The 16,087-nt window shown below is 32.5% G+C and overlaps 2 protein-coding genes across 3 annotated transcripts in view; both read right to left on the bottom strand.

Annotated features, from left to right (window-relative positions):
* The window catches only part of LOC109579710 (putative 60S ribosomal protein L33), a 123,663-nt gene that overhangs the window by 32,750 nt on the left and 74,826 nt on the right, over window positions 1-16,087 (bottom strand). The gene's annotated exons all lie outside the window — the stretch shown is intronic.
* The window catches only part of LOC115066340 (homeotic protein labial), a 61,469-nt gene that overhangs the window by 30,849 nt on the left and 14,533 nt on the right, over window positions 1-16,087 (bottom strand). The gene's annotated exons all lie outside the window — the stretch shown is intronic.

Genomic DNA, 16,087 nt, shown 5'->3' with positions numbered 1-16,087 from the left:
AATTGAAATTTGAAAAAAAAAATAAAATTTCAAATTTCGAAGAAAAATTTAATTTTTCAAAATGTTCAAAAAAATTTAAATTTGCTTTCAAAATAAAAATAAATCAAATTAATTTCGATAAATCAAGAACTTTGCTTTCTAAATAGAAATTAATTAAAATATTAAAAATTGAAATTTCAAAAGAAAAATTTCAAATTTCGAAAAAAAAATTAATTTTTCAAAATGTGCAAGAAAATTTAAATTTGCTTTAAAAATAAAAATAAATCAAATTAATTTCGATAAATCAAGAACTTTGCTTTCTAAATAGAAATTAATCAAATTATTAAAAATTAAAATTTCGAAAAAATAAAATTTCGAAAATTTAAAATTTCGAAAAAAATTTAATTTCTCAAAATGTTCAAAAAAAATTTAAATTTGCTTCCAAAATAAGAATAAAACAAATTTCGATAAAAAAATGTTCAAGTTTCTAAAAACTTTATAAAATTTAAGGTTTCTAATTTTCTATTATTAAAATAAAAAAAAAAAATTAATAAAAAAATAGTGTTTAACTTAATTTGAAAATTCGAGTTTTCAAATATCGAATCAATATTTCCATAGAAATTAGTGCTTTGAATAAAAAAAATAAAATTTCGAATTTCGAAAAAAAATTAATCTTTCAAAATCTTCAAGAAAATTTAAATTTGCTTACAAAATAAGAATAAATCAAATTAATTTCTATAAAAAATGTTCAAGTTTCTAAAAACTTTATATTATATATTAATTTCGATAGATCAAGAACTTTGCTTTCTAAATAGAAATTAATCAAATTATTAAAAATTAAAATTTCGAAAAAAATAAAATTTAAAATTTCGAAAAAAATTTAATTTCTCAAAATTTAAAAAAAAAATTTAAATTTGCATTCAAAATATGAATAAATCAAATTAATTTCGATAAAAAAAATGTTCAAGTTTCTAAAAATTTTATAAAATTTAAGGTTTCGATTTTCTCTATAAATAAAATAAAAAAACAAATTTAATAAAAAAATAGTGTTTAAATTTCAATTTAATTTGAAAATTCGAGTTCTCAAATATCGAATCTACATTTTCATAGAAATTAGTATGTACTTTGAATAAATTGCTTTTGAGGGCTCTAGAATAATTTTTATAACATGAATTGAGGAAGTGGAATAAAATTTAAATTTAGAATAATTGGAAAGTTCAACCTATATGTATAACGCCGCCTAAGATGCAAAACAACGTATCATAAAATAAAATCGAAAATCGCTGTCAGATATAATAACCAATATATAACCAAAACTTCATTTTTTCCATATTACAGTGTTTGATAACCAATATATAACCGTTTTGTAACCAAAACTCAAATTTTGTTTCAATGTTGTCATCTTTTCTAATCATATCTTTTACATATAAGAATAAAATTATCAGAAAATTAATAGAAAAACTAAAATATTTCCATATAACTTTCCAAGAGCAGGATATGGCCACTGTTATGCTCTCCAACATTTCCGCAATGCTCTAACCACTAATTATTATAAACTTTACCAACGAATTAAATGTGACAAGGCGAGTTTTCTTTGATTTTCTTCATTTACAATTCATTTTGTATATCTGCTTGCATTAAACAAAAAATCTGCGCTTTCCAAAAAATAAAAAAAAAATTTGCAAGCACTTTGTTAGTCTGTAACTGGTTTGGGCAGGAAATGCAAGCATTGTGCTTGTAGAAAATCAGCAATGAAAGCAGCAGTCACTTATAACAAGGTAATCTAAGACTTTTCCACAGCATAGCAACGTTTTTCCATGGCCGCACATTTCCGGTGGTTACGCGGCAGCTGCTTGCCTGCCGACAGCGCGGCTGACTTTTCGCCAAGTAACGCTGTCGCATGCTATTTCAGTCAATTCTTTTTGATATTATTATTATTTTACTTTATATTCGTGTATAATTCAAGCGTTTATACGCGTCACTCAAGAACTCAAGCGCGCTTGTCGAGCGCACTGGCACTGTTCGTTTGCATTTGTGCCACTTGTCGTTTATATTTTCATTTCACATTTCCATTCATTTTCAATTCAATGCTATTCTTATTCGGCTGGCAATTTTCTCGACTAAATTGCCAACTAACAGCTCAAGCACAGTTAGCGTGAGTGTCTGATGTTTGTCGTCATGTTGCCGTTAGCCTGCATGTTGTTGCTGCCTAAGTGGCATACGGTTGCCAATGCTTTTTTTACAGTTATTATTATGCCTCGATTTTCGCCACCTGATTACTGCGCTTATTTGCCATTATACTCATAAATACAACAACTGAAAAGTAGCGCATTTCGACTTTTTGAGTTTTTGTACCCAAGCAACATGTTGCAAAAGCGGATATAAGGTTTGTGCAACTAACGGTTGCGGTTCTTCATATTCTTTATTGGCATAGACAACGCTTACGCGGTTGTAGCCGAGTTTATAACAGCGCTAGTCGTACTTTATTTTCCCAGTTTGGCGTTAATCGGAGATTCGAAGCATAGCTGGGTCCTTCTCTACCTGATCCTTCCAACGGAGTTGAGGTCTTCCTCTTATTCTGCTTCCCCTGGCGGGTACTGCGGGTATTTTTAGAGTTGGAGTGTTTTCATCCATTCGGACGTCATGACCTAGCCAGCGCAGCCGCTTTTTCTTAATTCGCTGATCTATGTCAATGTCGTTGTATAGTATATCTCGTTCCATCGACTGCGGCACTCTGGATCAGAAATCTTATGCAGAACCTTTCTTTCGAAAACTCGTAACGCCGACTGACCAGTTGTAGGAATCGTCCATGTTTCTGCATCATACAGTCGGACAGGACTGATGAGTGACATCTAGAATTGGTTCATTGTTCGTCGAGAGAGGACTTTACTTCTCAATCGCCTACTCAGTCCGAAGTAGCACCTGTTGACAAGAGCTATTCTGCGTCGAATTTCGAGGTTGACGTTGTTGTTGGTATTAATGCAGGTTTCAGGATATCCAGGATAGACAAAATTATCTACGACATTGAAGTTATGACTGTTAACAGTGACATGGAAGTCAAGTCGCCAGTGTGACTACTGTCTGTTTGATGACGGGAGATATTTCGTCTTGCCCTCGTTCACTACCAGACACATTTGCTTCTTTGGCCAGCTGGAAAAAGGTTCAAGGCCCTGGATTCCGTTTATATCAGCAGGGATCACATCACCTCACTAGAGCCCGGAAAGCTACTGGAACTGTTCAGGCTACTGGGGCTCTAGGAGGTCATGTGACATAGGAGAGGGAACAATAGACCCTAGGTCGCGGTGCATTACCTCAATTAAAATATTCTATTCTATTCTATTGGCCAGCTTGGAGAAAACAGAACTAGCGGTGCGGGTGTTATTACGCCAGCAGCTGTACACACTCTTATAGAAGATTGTACCCTCTCTAATGTTCCAGCAGATTTTCGGTCGAATATTTTGGCGAGTGTGTGAGTTATCTTTATCAATCAATGAGTGGAAGCATGTTCTTGAGTATACCTTAGTAAAGGCAAAAGTCAATGCAAACAGTCCAGTAACTCCCAGTAACCTCAATATACCCGATTGCGCGCGTGTAAAATGTAAGGTTACACCCGTACTTAGCCCTTCCTTACTTGTTTTCTTGTTATTTTATTTTTTACTATTGCCTTATTTTCGCTTTTATTTGCAGTCATTTGCGTTTCGTTTGCTTTATTTTGCATTTTAATGATTACCGTATTGTATTTCGAAAACAAGCCTGCAAGGCAATGCCAGCGCCAGTGCTTGTGCATGGCTGACTGCTTACCTAGCCGGCTTGTTGGCTGATTGGATAACTGGCAGCAGCTGACGGTGTGCGCGCCTGTTGGGATTGGGTGGCTTGTCGGCCACGCTGTACTCCACGCCAGGCGGCTAACTGTGGTCTTGTGCCGGCACTGAAGCTTAAATTAAATAATTGGGTAATTTTTTTTCTTTATTTACGCTTTATATTTGTGTTTGTTGGCCACTAGTTGTTGCTGTGTTGAAGCCTGGTTCAATTGTATGCGCTTATTGTTGTAAATAATAAGAATAATTGGAAAATTTCAATGTGGAAGTAAGCAATAAAATGCGCGTTTGTTGTTTTTCTCGCCTTTTTTTATTTAATTGTATAATTTATTGTTGTATTTCGCTTTCTCGCTTTATTTAATTTGCATTATTAATTATTTGCTCCACGCCTAAGTGCGCTGTGTGCCGTGTTAAAAAGTAAGCTGCGAAAGCATGTGCTTGTTATTGGTAATCACCGCGCGGTAGATGTCGTCAATCATTAGTAGAAATAAATATCTGACAGAATTTTCATTAATTATTGGATTTCTGAATATTAATTGCGAGAAAATATATGAAACAGTTTGCGAAAAGCTCACATTTATTAATGAAAATAAAAGCATATTAAAGGACAACGAATAAAAATAGAATTTTTTCAATGATATGCGGAGACCTATAGCCTAATGCCCTCTTGATGATCGAATTTAAGTAATCAGAACGGAATGGATCTTAATTTTTGTACGGTCAAGGATTGTCAAATGGACAGCGTTTCTCAAAATTTGTGGAAGTATGTTAAAACAACAACAAAAGTAACTATCTGTGGTCTGTCGTATCCACGGCAGTCGGGTCTATGTAATCGGTACAAAATGGACTCGGATTTTTAAGCGGCTAAAGGCTGACAAATCGACAGCATTCTTCAAGTGTATTTTTTGCGGCTAAAACAACAACAAAAATAACTACCCGTGGTCTTTCGTATCCACGGCAGTCGGTTCTATGTAACCGGTACAAAATCGACTCGGGTTTTTAAGCGGCTAAAGGCTGGCAAATCGACAGCATTCTTCAAGTGTATTTTTTGCGGCTAAAACAACAACAAAAATAACTATCTGTGGTCTCCGATTTGTACAAATACCACTTAAATCTGTAGTGATCGGTATATTGAGCCTCAAGCATTCTAATTTGGTCACAAAATATTTCAATAATTAACCCTGAACAGGGTATATTAAGTTTGTCACGAAGTTTGTAACACCCAGAAGGAAGCGTCGGAGACCCTATAAAGTATATGTATATATAAATGATCAGTATGTTGAGCTGAGTCGATTTAGCCATGTCCGTCTGTCTGTATATATACGAACTAGTCCCTCAGTTTTTAAGATATCGTTTTGAAATTTTGCAAACGTCATTTTCTCTTCAGCTGCTCATTTGTCGGAACTGCCGATATCGGACCACTATAGCATATAGCTGCCATACAAACTGAACGATCGGAAAAAAGTTCTTGTATGGAAAACTTTTGCATTTGACAAGATATATTCACGAAATTTGGTATAGATTATTTTCTAAGGCAACAATGTAATTTCCCAAGAAATTGTTTAGATCGGTTCACTATAGCATATAGCTGCCATACAAACCGAACGATCGGAATCAAGAGCTTGTATGGAAAACTTTCGCATTTGACGTGGTATCTTCACGAAATTTGACATGGATTACTCCGAAAAAATTGTTCAGATCGGATTACTATATCATATTGCTTCCATATAAACTGAACACATAGTTACTAAAAGAAATGCATCTGTGAAGGGCTTCGGTGCAGCCGAAGTTAACGTTTTTTCTTGTTTTTACTTAAAATTAATTACTTGAAAATTTAGTATTAACCCTTGTAAATTGAGACAAAGTTAGCTGTATTCATATTTAAATAACTTTTACTGTTAAACATCTAGTATTAACCCTTGTAGGTTCAGAAAAACTTAAAACTTCAGTGGCAAGCATATATTTTTTTCATAAAGAAGTTAGTAATAATCCTGTATAGTTCTGAAAAACTTATCTGTATGCTTATTTCGAAAACTTTTTTTTTGGTAAACCCTTAGTATTAACCCTTGTAGCGCCAGTAAAACCCTCACTATTCCAGTTTCTACAAAAGTGTTTACAATGGTTGTAGTTTGCTATGAAGACTCAAAAGTTGTTAAACTAACTTAAACTATCGGTTTTTTAAATATATGCCTCTAAATATATACTTAAATTCCTTAGATTAGTTAGAGAAGGGTTTCCCAACCTGCAATAACCAACCTAACCACAATTTTCCACGCTAATAATGGAAAAAAATTAAGCGTGAAGTCGACTTTGCGCACTTCTAAATAATTCTAAATAGTTAGGTGTGACAAATAGCGCGAAACCTTTGCTTAAACTTTAGTGCATACTACTTTAACCCATTAGCACTGCCCCAAATAATCGTATATTATACGCATAAAAGCGTGAAGTTCGCAATAACTTTACACGTTAATTGAATATTAACCGTGTAAATACGAGTATGCGAGACATGCATGTATATAATGTAATAAAAGTGGCACGTGCAAACACGTACATACATACATGTGCAATGATGTAACTGTCAACTGCGCGCATACAGGGTTGTAATACCGCCGACATTGCTGGTAACCCGCCCACACGGCATATAATAATTTCCCTGTTGACAGAAATTTGCTATGCTGGCGCTAAAACACTCATATACTTGTACAATGCATTTTGTCAAAATAAAAACATTTGTAAATGTATATGTGTGTACCATTTCATGGCGTGTTGTAAAAGTTTACGAAAGTAACAAATTTTACGCGTATGTGATGGGTTAATAAATATTTAAACACATACGCCAACTGTTGTGTAGTGTATATGTGGCAGCGCAAAAGAAGTTGGCAACGCCAAACTCGCAACCATATATAGTACATATGTACATAAGTGCGTGTTGAATACGAGAAAGTGCCTGGAGGAAGTGGCAATGGAAATGGCATCAGTGTTGCATATGTGTTTGCGAGTTTATGCTTTTCCTTAACTGCTACACTTTACCTTTTTTACGGTCACAAATACGAACTTCGTATGGGTATGCAGGTGTAAACATATGTATAGTTATAACTAAGGCTGTGTTCACACTGGACTAACTTTGAAGTGGGTTGGTGAAGTTTGAACTATATTTTTTTATTTTCATATTAAATTTAAACTAAATGTTGTTCAATTTTTAATTTTATTTAATTTTTCGGATACTGGCTTTTGCAGCATAGAAAAAAAGAAACCAATTCTGGAGTGGTTTCATATTTTTTTCTAATTCTGGTATAGAAACCCTTTTAAATAAAGCTTTTAAGCAGAAGTCTTGCAGAACTTCAAAGAAAAAAATTTTTGTAACACAGAAAAAACTAATTCTTGATTGGTCTCGACTTGTTTTTTTTATTAAAATTTATTATTTATTAAAAAAGTGCTAATAATTTTGTTGAATAAACGTCTAATATCGGTTAGTTGCTTAAACTGTGCGACTTTTATGGAAACAGTTGACTTAAAACTAGCAAAAACTTGTGCGCTAAATATTAGTTTTTCTAAAAATTGGCATTCCACGCACCAAAAAATTTGTATTATTGTTTCAAATTTTCCTACAGGGTAGTGGACACATACAAGGTTATGTACGACAAGGCAACTAATGAATTTTAAAACAATTTAAAACGTAATAACATACATATTACATATGTACATATACTTAAGGGTTGAATTCGCTATGGGGTTGGCACTAAAAGAATTTTCATTTCAATTTCAAAGCCTATCAAGAAAGCTATTTATGCAGTTTGTAGGGTAATGTATGTATAGTATGTGATGGAGCAAACATTTGGAAAGTTAGAAAGTGAGTGTGCACAGGTATGGCATATATAAATATATATATATAATATATATTTATATATGTAGAGTAACCGCTAACAAATTTTCAGTAAATCGACAATGAGTTTTGGGGCAACGGCGTGTGTGAAATATATATGTATGTTTGTATCTATCCTAATGTGAATATACGTACAATTCTATTCACAAGTAACCCTTTTTTAAATCGTTATGTGCTCTCTTTAAACGGCCCCACAGCAGATTTGTGCGGTCCTTTACACGTCTGTTACGTTTTCTGTGTCTCAAAACTTTTGAAAGCTCATACTATGTATCGTATTAGCATTAAAGCTGCTTAAAAATAGTTTTTCAATAATAAACATGAATACTTCAGTAAGTTTCATGTATGAATGTATGGATGTACAATATATTTTTACATTTCATGCACCCGAAAGCTATAATGACTACTTTTTGGTTTACAAAATTGATAGCGCTTTGAAGGGAAAGCTTTATATAGGTGTGTAGAGTAATTTGGGTTAAAAGTAGGTAGAATGAAAAAAAAAATGATGAAAAAATACGAAAACATGGGAGAAGAAAAACAAAATATAACTCCTTATTGATCGTCTGTCTCTCCGTAGCAAATTCGTGATGCACCGAACCCCGAATATCGAAAAAGCATTGAGCATCACCTTGATTTTTGAGCGATTTTAGCATGTTTTTTTTGGATTCAGCTGGTTTTTCTCTATTCTGATGATTATTGACTTGTTTGCTTGTCGGACTAATAAACCCATGTCTCATCGGCAGTTATAATGCTCTCCATGAATATGGGATCAGTATTCGCATGATAAAGCATGTTCAAAGAGACCTGTTTACGATACTTTTATCGATACGAGTCGCGCAAGAACGCGTTTCATAGCCAAATTATCCACCGAAATCATTCGAACGGAATGCAGACTTACATTCTTGGACAGAAACTGTCTATAGCATCAGAAGCAATTATCATAAATAAATATTAACCATTCTTTGCTAATTTTTGGCAAATTTAATTACAACTACATTTTATGCTCCCAAAAATTTTTGAGGTTACATTTTTCTCTTCACAGAAATTTTATATTTTTCAAATATACTTCAAATTACTGCGTACTAATAATGCCATTAGCAGCCAGTTAATGCTATAATAGCACAATTATTGGACATTGAATGGTAGGGTATAGGTAAATGGTAGGGGGAAAGTACAAAAAAAGTGTCTCAAATATATTAAATTTGCGCTATTAATTTAATTGTAGTGTATTTTCCGACAATTTTACCCCAAATTCCAGCAGTTGAAAAGAAAAAGTAACTAATAATGCCGGCAGCTAAATGACTAATGGAAAATTGTGGCGGAAATATAAGTGTTATAAGCCAAAAGAAGTGGTGAAAAGTTGGAGAAAGGTTGTCAATTAAGTAGGTACGTGGGCAAGTCGGCATTTAGGTAGGTAGTTATAGGCTTCTGATACCACATTTGTGGCATGTTTCTTTTTATAATTTTTTTTTATCTGTATGTATGTACATATATATAGACTTTTTATAATACTTCTTAGTTTCTTTTGGGTTTTTTCTTATAACTAAACGTTTTTGTATTTTTTTATTATTTTCAGTTTTGCTTTATTGTGTATATTTTTATTTGTTGTTTTTTTAATATTAAACATTTTTTTTGGAATATTATACTTCTTATATATTTTATTTTTATTTTTTTTTATTATTAAACTTTTTTTTATATTCTCCACTTTTGCCTTTTTGTATATATCTAATTTATTTTTATTTATTATATTTTCAATTTTTTATAATTTTTTATATTTTCTTTTTCCATGATTTTTAATTTATTTTTCTCTAATTTCTATTTTTTATATCAGCAACGTTGAATGTGCGCCGCAATTTTGTTACTCGTCAACTTTTTAATTAGAAAATTACAAGTTCAACAATAGCGTGTTTAAGTAAACAAAATTGTTAGCTGGAAAAGAAATATTCCTTTCTTCTTACTACTTCGTGTATTTATTTTTTATTAACGAGGAAATAAACACTAGAAAGTAATTAAGTAGAAAATTACAAGTGTGTTTTTACTGCTATTAGCAGTGGCAGCGACAGTCGGTCTAGTGCATTGCACAAACAATGCTACATACATATGTACGAATGCATTTGTGTTTACATGCGTGTGTGCGTGCGTGAGCAAGTTGACAAGTGGCCCTTTCTAAACAGCACTTGTTGGCGTTGCTGACCACTAAGCAATAAGCATGAAAGCTGGTACTGTTATTCTTGCGCCGTTGTGTTGTTCGTTGCTCACCGCTAGACAGCCGACGAATAGCAGCCGCTGATCATGCTTGCTATTCTTATTGGCTAGCCGACTGCTGTGTGTCTATAAATAACGGTAGTGCAGCGGAAATGCGCCGTTTATGTGTGTGTGAAGGAAATGCCAGAGGTAGTAACATGCCAAACACGTTGTACTTGGTTTTGATGAATATGTAAAGAATTATTAAAATTAAATAACATATGAAATTAAAGAAAATATAAAAAATATTATAAAAAATAAATAAAAAAATTTAATTTAAAAAATAAAAACTAAACAATATGAAATAAATAAATTAAAATTAAATATAAATAATATAATAAAATTAAAAAATATACATACATATAAATAAATAAAAATAATAAAAATTGTATAATGAAAATAAAAATTAAAAAATATAAAAATCAAAAGAAAAGTAAAAATAAAAGTACATAAAAAATAAAATTAAAATTGAATATACAAAATTGAACAAATTAAAACTAAATAAATTAAAGTTAAATATAAAATTAAAAATATAAAATATAAAATGTAAAAAATATGAATAAATAAAAAATAATAAATATTGCAAAGTATAAAAACGAAATTTACCATTAAAAAATTTTACAACAAAAAATAAAAATTTTAAAATTGAAATAAAATATAATAAGTTTGTAGTAAATCAGTAAAAAATAATAAAAATTGCAAAATCTAAAAAAATAAAATTTAACCACAAAACTTAGATAAATATTAAAACTAAAAGATTTAAAATAAAACTGAAATTAAAGATAAATATAAATATATAAAAATAGGAAAATTAAAAATAGTACATACATACATATATAAATAAATAAAAAATAAAAAAATATATAAAAATAGGAAAATTAAAACAATAAATAAAAAAATGAAAAAATGAAAAAAAAGAATTATATAAATAAATAAAAATTACTTTTTATTATAAAAAAACTAAAAAAATAAAATTTACCGAATTAAAAAAAATTAAACAATAAAAAATAAAAATTAAAACTAAAAAATGTAAATATAAGAATAAAAAAGCTATAAATAAATAAAAAATAATACAAATCGCAAATTATAAAAGAAATTAAATTTACAAAGAAAATTTAACAACAAAAAATAAAAAATGTAAAATTGAAACGAAAAAATATAATTTAGGTGAAAATTAAAACTAAAAGAATTAATTTAAATGTAAAAAATGTAAATTTTAAAGAAAATTTAACAACAAAATATAAAAAATTTAAAATTAAAACGAAAAAATATAATTCAAAAGGTTATAATAAAAACTAAAAAAATTAATTTATTTTTAATAAGTATTAAAAAAAATATATTATAATTGCAAAATGTGAAATTCTATATACAAAAAAATTTAAAAAAGTAAAAAATATAAAAACTAAAAGAAAAGTAAAAAAAAAATGATGTAAAAATTGAAACTAAAAAAAAAATAGAAAAAAAATTAAAAATAAAAACTAAAAAGAATTGTAAAAATATACAAATTAAGAAATTTAAATTTATAAAAATCACAAAAAAAATCGTTTAACTAGAAACTCGAAAAAAAAATAAAGAATACGCTCCCCACAAATATATTTCTAGGAAGTGCGCACACTCTCAAGTGCAAAGCAAATAAGGTAGCGCCAAGCATGTGCAGTGTGCAGTAAAATATAGAATTTGTTGTCTAGTGATGAGCTGCTGACAGCTAACTAAGTATTTGCAGGCGCTGTACCGAAGTGGCTTATAACCTCAAAGCAAATAAAAACAGTGTTGCATTTGAGAACTACTTGGCAGCCCAAGGTACCATATGGTAATTTTCATAATTCCTCATAATTCGACTATCAACTTACAGACACTCAGTTAGCATTTACATACCATATGCACTTATGACTGCCCAATAGTGGTATGTGCACATGCAGCACAATTATATATGTACATACATACATATGTATACATATCTACATGTGTATATGCTTGACAGTCAGCTAGACAAAGTTTATTGTTGTTGCTATTATTGCTGTTGGGCGCATACGCCATTCGTCACTGCTATGCACACAGTTGCATATAAATATATTATATAGACATACATAGAAACAAGCATACGCATACAATTCCTGTCTGTCTGGGCCACTTCAACACTTCAAAAACTCATCATCACTCGCGCTCTTTTTTCGCCGATTGTTTATTTAGTGAGTATTAAATTTTCATTTAGTTTAGAAATTTTAACAAGATTCTATTTCCAGGAAGCGTGCCCCCTGCCTTGGCATCCTACTTGTAATTGTATTTCTTTGTGTAGTTTTGGTTTTCAATTAACTGACCTTACAACTAAAGCCGTTGTTGTAGTTGTTGTTATGTAGGCGAAAAGCAAAAAAAGACAACAAATTATAAAATATAAAAGTGAAGTGTTATCAAAACACAGTAGCTGCAAATTGTGGGAAGGTTCCAAAACTACTTTAAGATCGCTTCGAAGTTCTAGGAAACAGCTGTTGGCATTGCGGGGGCAAAACGTTTGTTTCTGAGTTGAGCGTTGGTAACTAGTATACTTGGGTGTTAACATGAAATGACCGAAAAAGATAGTTGTTAGACTTTTTAAGATCTATAGATACTCTTATTCTGTAAATAAGTAACTTTTGTTTCAAAGTCGAGTTGTATTCTTCAGTGGATGCGTTAGAATCCTCTGTAGAAGAAATTATACTCAGATAAGGTTTATAGAGTTTTATTAGAATTCCCGCAAACTAAAGCACCTCTATCTTAGCAAAGCTTTCGACATTAAAAACGTATCTCAAAAAATTCATATTTCGAAGTAAGTTCTTGATTCGCTAATGGTCGAGTTTTACTGCCTCAGAACACTCTCGAGGGTAAATTAGTCAATTAAAGCAGATTTATTGAGGAAAAACTTTCGCAACTTAAAACACCTCCATACCTGCAGTACTGTCGACATAGAATTGAGGCCTGACTTCTATTTAAACTAAGTTCTTGGTTTCGCTAAAAGACGAGTTATAGTCTTCAGTAGACTTGATACAATTTTAAGTAATAGTACAGATTTAATGAGGAAGACCATCTCTACTAAGTGTAAAGTCCTTATAACTATGCAGATCTGCCGACCTAGTTGTTGAATGTCAAGATACTCATATTCCGGAATTAACCAACTGATCGACTCCGAGTCGGATTATGTCTTCAGTATGCTCTATCGAACCCTCTGCCGAGTAAATTACATAGCTTCATAAGGAAGACTAATTGGTCATATTTGTATTATCAACTCAAGCGTTGAAAAGCACCACTGTCCGAAAAAACCGTCAATTTTCTTATATGATGGATCTAAAGTACCCTAAGTCTGAATAGATACAAAAGCAACGTCGCCTGATTCTGATAAGAAGTCCAGTTAAAGTATACATACTGGCATTATTGGCTCAAGCGATCTACCCGAACAAACCTGCCCCTTATTTGACGGATCTATAGAGCCTGAATAGACACTAAAGCAACGTCGCCTGCCTCTTTTAGTAGAATTCTCTCGTCATTTGATATATTTACCTATTGTTCTCATTCGATCGCAAAGATAGGGCGTCATTTGTTTTGAAATGAAGACCCCTGTTCGAAAAAAACCTTTTTGTAATGTTGGTTTTATGATTTTAACGAAACTAGTTTCCGGATTTTGTGCAGTTTCTAAACTGAAATGGTATTTTTGATTCCAATTAGACTTTTTGGAGACTTCGGCACAAAGGGTTTATTTAGTTAATTTTTTCTGAGTTCAACCGAAGAGCTCAAATTCGTTTCTTGTAGACTTTTGTCTCTGTCTGTTATCTGGAGATCGAGATTTCAAAGTGTGAGACATCCTGATAGGCAATACCCGCCAGGCCAAGCAGGAGAAAAGAAAAACATCCACACCGTCCAAAGACCAGATGGAAAAGGACCTGGCTACACCTGGAATCACCAAACACGTCTACGCCAATAAAAGAAGAAGAAGATCGTATTAGGTCGGAGTTGTTTTAAGTAGTGAATTCTGATCCAATGAAACTTTTTCCCATTTTTTTCATGTAATCAAAAACGTTGATGTTTGTATTCAACTTAGTATCTGTACCCGAAAAAATAACCGAAAGTGTTCGAATTAGTATTCATACCTGTAAAAATAACCGATAAATTACCAAATTTGCATTCAACTTAGTATCTGTACCCGAAAAACTAACCGAAAGTGTTCAAATTAGTATCTATACCCATAAAAATAACCGATAAATTACCATATTTGTATTCAACTTAGTATCTGTACCCGAAAAAATAACCGAAAGTTTTCGAGAAAATAAATGTTGGAAAGAAAGTTGGAGCTTGACTTCTGCCAGTCTTCAACATTGCACGAAAAAATGGTCTAAAAGTGTTTATGAAACAAAGTTTGCAAAAAAAAATTTTTTTTTTTTCTCAACACCTCCATAAGTAACCTTTAGCGCTAACGTCTCCTAATAAAAAAACGCAGCATCTTAAACATTTATTTCCTGCAAATTGAAATACCCATTCACTTTTAATTTCCATTTAAATCAAACAATCTTCTACCTCACCTTCATAACCACACTTTCACTCTGACTTCGCCGACTCTGCAACTCTGTCTCTGGGGACAATGTGCGACACAAAACAATTCCAACTTCTTAAATTGCAGCAGCTTTAACAGTCAACAACAACAAAAGCAATATATAATCAAATTAAATGTGAGAACAATGTTACAGGAAAGCATAGGAAGAAGGATATCCGGACGCTCTAGTAGCTACGTACTCATACATATATGTATATACAATACAAACGAGTATGTAAGTGTGTATGCACGTAAAGGAGATATGAGTTTGTATAGCTGCTGTAATTGCAGCGCAACACACTTACGACCGCAGCAAAGAGGCGCAAGAAATCCGCAAGGATATGCCGCAAAAAGTAAAGGAAAATTGTGAAAATTACTTGCGACCGAAAATAAAGGCGAACCACAAGCAGAAAGTAGTGGTAGTGGCTTGGCGAGCACACCCACACACACTCTCTTACAGACATATGTACTTATATTTCTACAAATCCTAAAGAATATATATAAGTACATATATGTACATATTCTATAATGCGCCTGAATTTTCAGGTGCCAGCTTGCTGTTGTTATTGTTTTCGTTATTAGGAAAGGAAAATTGCACTTGAAAAGGGCGTTTCCACAGTGGTTGTCGTCCATGTGTGTGTATGTATGTGTGTTAGGAGTATAGCCCGGTGAAATGAGGTGTGAAAAAGGTGGCAAACAGTAGGCGTTTGCTGTCGCTGATTGTAATGTAAATATACGCCACTTAATTTTTGTAATTTTACACATTTATTTCTCTAATTGCAGCCATAATCGCATGCGTATTTCTCTTAAGTAGTTGCGTGTGAGTGTGTTTGTAGAGGAAATGAGGACTTGCCAATTGTTGTGGTTTGTAGGTGAAGTATCAGCTGCTGGGCGTGCAAACAAGGTGTGAAGATTGTAGAAAATGTATAAATACATACATATATGAAAGGAAAAGAAAAAGTGCGTTCGAAGAAAAATATTGAGGCGCTCAAAATGTGTTTGTTGCCTGAAATTAAGTGTTTACAGTTATATCGATGCTGCCTACTCATTAAGAGTTGCTCAGCATGTTCTGCTGTTTGTATAGACCTTGTGTATTTGTAAGCGAAAGAGATGACCAAATCAACTACGCCGCAACAATACGGTCGCCTGGTTGCAGTGAAATGCAGACGAGGAAGCTGCAGCCATGTCAGAACACTCCGCAGTGAGGCACAGCACTGCGAGACTCGCATGCTTCCAGTTAAGGAGCATAATGAACTCCTTTACAAGCGGTTTCAGCTGCGATGTTTTTGTAGAAATCATCTCTGCAATCATCTGCTTGCAGTGGAACCGCCTCCTAGTAGCATCAAGAGATTCTTCCTCAACTACGTCGACGACATAAGACAATACGCCGACCAGACTTCGGACGCAACTAACTTCAGATATGCACTGTAAATGACATCACAGTGGAACCATAAGCGCCTTCATCGACTCCCTCTCAGTGTATGGCGTACTTGGAGTAAAACCACCGCCATGGCAGACGAAGAGTTGAAGTTGCCGCAACAATCGTTAGTGACCTTTGCGCAGCTTCGTTCTGAATACTTTAGCTGGTTAAATTCCTACTTATCTAGA

The sequence above is a fragment of the Bactrocera dorsalis genome, chromosome 4, assembly GCF_023373825.1.
Source record: "Bactrocera dorsalis isolate Fly_Bdor chromosome 4, ASM2337382v1, whole genome shotgun sequence".
Taxonomy (NCBI): domain Eukaryota; kingdom Metazoa; phylum Arthropoda; class Insecta; order Diptera; family Tephritidae; genus Bactrocera; species Bactrocera dorsalis.
The sequence above is the reverse complement of the archived record's forward strand: the minus strand, read 5'-3'. Positions and strand labels throughout refer to the sequence as shown.